A 5,627-nucleotide genomic window follows, 5' to 3' on the forward strand; every position below is an offset into this window, starting at 1 on the left:
TCCTTGGAAACCTTAGGGACAGCATGGAATAGCTGTAATAATGAATCTGTCCCTCCCCAGAAACCTCATGTCTACTTTTAGAATAATATGAAAAAATATAGACATTAAAAGTTTATTATAAATCTAACTTCTAACTATTCAGTTGATTTGAGCCATCTTTCTGTTGTTCTCTGTACTTTTTTATGTCATCCTGTTCCTGTTTCATAGATGTAAATATCTTCTCTTTTCTCTCTGAGCATATTTTTTAAAGTCTTCTCTCTACGTATACTTTGATGTTCTTTTCTGTTTGTTTTGATTTTTATCTTTTCTATTAGGGGCTTTCTTCCTTAGTGCACTTCTTATCTGCTACTCACAGTGCGGCAACAACAGGCTGATTGGAAGCTCCGATTGCATCTCACCGACTTTTAGCTTCATTTTAGCATTATCTGGCCCAACATTTGGAAACCCTCGTGACATAGTGGTTAAGTGCTATGGCTGCTAACCAAAAGGTCAGCAGTTTGAATCCACCAGGCACTCCTTGGAAACTCTGTGGGGCTGTTCTACTCTGTCCTATAGGGCTCCTATAAGTCAGAATCAACTGGACCACAGCGGGTTTGGTTTTGGTTTTTTGGGCCCAACGATTTATTAAGAAATACTCAACGACTTCTTCTTTTGGGTCTTTTCTTTGGAATTGTCTAGTTTCCCAAAGAAGAGCACTCTGGAGGGTAGTTGTTCAGCTGCCAGATTAGCTGTTGTGGCAGAAAATGGAAATTATGCATAGATCTCAAAGCATGAGTTTCCACTCACCAAATGTCCACTTACCAAATGTTTCACCTGCTAGCAGCAGAGACCCAATTGAATTCCTGATACAGGATCATTCCTCAAGGAAACCAATCAGAGGCTTGGTGACACATTAATTCATCTTTACGGCAATCAAAACATATTTGGGGTATAATTTTGCTTTCCTGACCACAGGGCCTCAGGCAGCTCCACTATCTGAGGGCTTAAGAGTGTTTATGTCACTGACATGGTGTTTTAGGCTGGGCTCTCTAGAGGAGCAAAACCGGTGAAGTGTATATATAAATACATATAGATTTATTTTGAGGCAATAGCTCACACAATTGTTGGGGCTAGCAAGTCCCAAATGGGTGGGTCAGGTGCCAGGCTGAAGGCTTCTCCTGATTCACGTGGTTGCAGGGGCTGACAAACCCAAAATATGCAGCTCAGGTGGCTGGCTGAAGACTTCTCTAAGAACCAGAGTTCAGACCATGAGATGAGGATCAAGGGAGAGAGTCAGGGAGCTTTGCCAGAACATTCATATGTATCGGATGCAGGCCACACCCCCAGAGACACTCCTCTTCTAATTAATTGGCTGCTCATATCGAATCACAAAATGGAGGATGATTACATCATATCTGCCAAGCTACTGAGAATCATGGCTGAGCCAAGTTGACACATAACAGTAACCACCATACCTGAATTCTACATAGCATTACTTCAGACCAAAAAACTCACTTTATAGTAATAGAAGACTTGCGTGGAATCCACTGGACTTTTCACATACCACACCATCCAGAAGCTGCTGGCCAGAGAGAGTGGTAAAATGGCTTCTTAAACGTAATCTTAGAGATTATGTTCTGCCAAGATGGGGTCCCACACTCCAGGATGCACTGTTGTCAGGTGCTGATGAGTCAGTTCCAACTTATAGCAACCCTATGTACAACAAAAGGGAACACTGCCTGGTACTGTGCCATCCTCACAATTGTTGCTATGTTTGAGCTTATTTTTGTAGCCACTGTGTCAATTCATATCATTGAGGCTCTTCCTCTTTTTTACTTCTTTACCCTTTACTTTACCAAGCATGGTCCCCTTCTCTGGGGACTGGTCCCTCCTGATAACATGTCCAAAGTACATGAGACAAAATCTCACCGTCCTCACTTCTAAGGAACATTCCGGATGTACTTCTTCCCAGGCAGATTTGTTTGTTCTTCTGGCAATTCATGGTATACTCGATATTCTTCTCCAACACCGTAATTCAAAGGCATCAATTCTTCTTTGATCTTCCTTATTCATTGTCCAGCTTTCACATGCATATGAAGAGTTTGAAAATAACATGGCTTGGGTCTGGCATACCTTAGTTCTCAAAGTGACATCTTTGCTTTTTAACACTTTAAAGAGGCCTTTTTCAGCAGATTTACCCATTGCAACCCATTGTTTGATTTCTTGACTGCTGCTTCAATGGGTGTTGATTGTGGATCCAAGTAAAATGAAACCCTTGGCAACTTCAACATTTTCTCCTTTTATCTTGATATTGCTTATTGGTCCAGTTGTGAGGATTTTTGTTTTCTTTATGATGAGGTGTAATCCATACTGAAGTCTTTGTGTCATCCGTGTATCACAGTTTGTCAATGAATCTTCCTGCAATCCTGATGCCACATTGTTCTTCCTATAGTCCAGCTTCTCAGATTATTTGGTCAGCATACAGATTGAACAGGTATGGTGAAAGGATACCACTCTGACTCATACCTTTCCTAATTTTAAACCACACAGTATTCCCTTGTTCTGTTTGAACAACTGCCTCTTTGTCTATGTACAGATTTCCCATGAGCACAATTAAGCGTTCTGGAATTCCCATTCTTCACAGTGTTATCCATAATTTGTTATGATCCACATAGTTGGAATGAAAGTAGGAATGGCCCAATTTCCCTTCACTCTCAGGAACCACTTGGAGGAATTTGCACTTCTCCTCACATATTGGCTTTGAGTGTCTAGAGATCCTGGTTCTCAGAGAGGAGCCCTTCCGTGAGGGGACTTGTTATTAATCCCATTAAACTTGAAGCTACAACTGCTGTCCAGTCACTTAGTGCTCTTTGTGCCAGTAGATTAATAGAATCTTAACTAGGAATTAATAGATTTTTTTAAAGAGAATCACCATACTGGAGAGTAATTTACTCTACTTATTAGGAAGAAATAGCACTAATTTTACACAATTGAGACAGGTGATGCATTGGGGTGTTTCTTGGTACTTCCTTGTTCAGTGTTGATAGTAAATGAACAAGAGTAACTGCCACGGTATGAGAAGAGCATGGTTGTAAGGGACTCAGACAACTCATGGATGAGGATCTGGGTTCCCTCACAAGAGCAGCAGAGGTATAATAAGCTGAGGGTGAGAGGAATTTAGAATAAGAAGTAGAGAGGAGATAATGATTATCAGATGTTGGCCCTGAGATGAGCTGCAGTGGTGGTAAATATAGTTCATTCCACTAATCTTCCTCTTCTACGCATTTCCAGAAATGGAGACCAATCAGAATTCTGGAGAGTTGTTCCCATGTGGGGTGAATATATTATATGAAGCAAGTGAATTTGAGTGCTATAAGGATAGACTGTGGAGGTTGTTGTGGTATGCCACCAAGATGACGCCTCAGGATCTGGGTACTCTTTTTTTTTTTTTTTTTAAATCACATAGGAGTGTTGAAATGCCAAGGGCTCACAGCTGAATCCCTCTTCCAAAACTGTCCCTGGGAGAAGGAAATTTTCTGACCCAAAGTTATACACCCTTGACCCCGGGGACAGCCACATCCAATGAGTAGTAGATGTAGGAGCATAAAGGCTCTTATATTGTTTTGGAACAACTTTGATGAGCCAGCTTACTTTAGAGCTCTTCTTAGGATTAACTGGGGCCTCTGTTGTGACTGCATTGCCCTTCCCCCCTGCCCAATTCTGAGCTTTCTTTACTCCTTTTTGGATGTTGTTCCTGAGAACAATTGCCAACGAACTTCCTGCACCCAAATCTCCTCTTCAGTGTCTGTTTCCTGCGGAAACCTGACCTAAGCCACCTACACACTTCTGCTCCCATTAGTTGAGTTACTTAGTGTTCATAAACCTGTTGTACTTATTATTGTAATTATTATATTAGGTTTAGGAGTCTCTGGGTGGTGTAAATGTTTAAATGCTAAACTACAAGCTGAAAGATTGGTAGTTGAGTCCACTCAGAGGTGCCTTGGAAGGCAAGCCTGATGATTTGTTTCCAAAATGTCTCAGCCTTGAAACCCTATCGAGCAGTTCTACTCTGCATACATGAGGTCAGCATGAGTTGGAATCAACTCAATGGCAACTAACAGCGACAATAATTATGAAGGCAGAAAGATGGTTTTTGTTTCTATGAAAGCCAAGAATAATGCTTTGGAAAAACAGGATGATGGCAAGTTACTGAGAAAAGTTGCTCTTTAATTAACTGTAGAATTCATGAAGAAAGACTTGAAGTTGGAAAAACAACATGTTATGTATGTATTGGGCACACAGGATCCTAGATGCATGCTTCTTGTTTGACTGACTAACATAGAGTTTGGAATGAAGTATAGTTTCTTATACGTAGTAATCACAATTCTCTGTGTGTGTGTGTTTTTTTAATCTCTATTATTTTTGTAAGAATATGCACACTCACTGTAAAAACTCAAAACCCAGAAAAGAATGAAGAAAAAATAAAAGTCACCAGGAATCTTGCTATCTGCAGCCAATATCTATGGAGATTTCCATGAATATCCTTCTTGAATCCATTTATTTCAAATACATAGGCACATATATTACTAACACAAACTGAGGTAGAAAATCTGAACAGACTCATAACAAAAGAAGAAATTGAAGAGGTCATTAAAAAATTCCCAACAAAAAAAAGCCTTGGCCCAGATGACTTCACTGGAGAATTCTACCAAATATTCAGAGAAGAGGTGACACCAATACTACTCAAACTATTCCAGAACATAGAAAAGGAAGGAATACTCCTGAATTCATTCTGTGAAGCCAGCATAGGCAAAGACACCACAAAAAAAAGAAAATTATAGACCAATATCCCTCAAGAATAAAGACTCAAAAATGCTCTTAACCACTATGCCACCAGGGTTTCCTGACAAAATTCTAGCCAATAGAATTCAGAGCATATATAAAAAAAAAAAAATACATTATGAGCAAGTGGGCTTCATACCAGGTATACAAGGATGGTTCAACATTATAAAATCAATCAACGTAATTCACCATATAAATAAAACAAAAGACAAGAATCACATGGTCATCTTAATTGATACAGAAAAGGCATCTGATGAAGCTTAACAGTCATTCCTAATAACAACACTCAGTAAAACAGCAATAGAAGGGAAATTCCTTAACACAATTTAGGGCATATATAAAAAGCCAACATCATAAATGGAGAGAGACTGAAAGCATTCCCCTTGAGAACAGGAACCAGACAAGGATGCCCTTTATCCTCACTCTTATTCAGTATTGCACTGGAAGCCATAGGTAGAGCAATAAGGCAAGAAAGGGAAATAAAGGACATACAAATTGGTGAGGAAGAAGTAAAGCTATCCCTATTCACAGATGACATGATCATATTCATAGAAAATCCCAGAGATTCCACAAGAAAGTTACAGGAACTAATAGAAGGATTCAGCAAAGTGGCAGGGTACAAGATCAACGTACAAAAACCAGTTGAATTCTTCTACACTGACAAAGAGAACTCCGAAAAGGAAACCAGGAAAACAACATCATTTATAATAGCCCTTAAAAAAATAAAATACTTAGGAATAAATCTAACTAGGGATGTAAAAGACTTATACAATTAAACTACAAAACACTACTTCAAGAAACCGAAA

This window comes from Loxodonta africana, chromosome 1, assembly GCF_030014295.1.
Source record: "Loxodonta africana isolate mLoxAfr1 chromosome 1, mLoxAfr1.hap2, whole genome shotgun sequence".
Taxonomy (NCBI): Eukaryota; Metazoa; Chordata; class Mammalia; order Proboscidea; family Elephantidae; genus Loxodonta; species Loxodonta africana.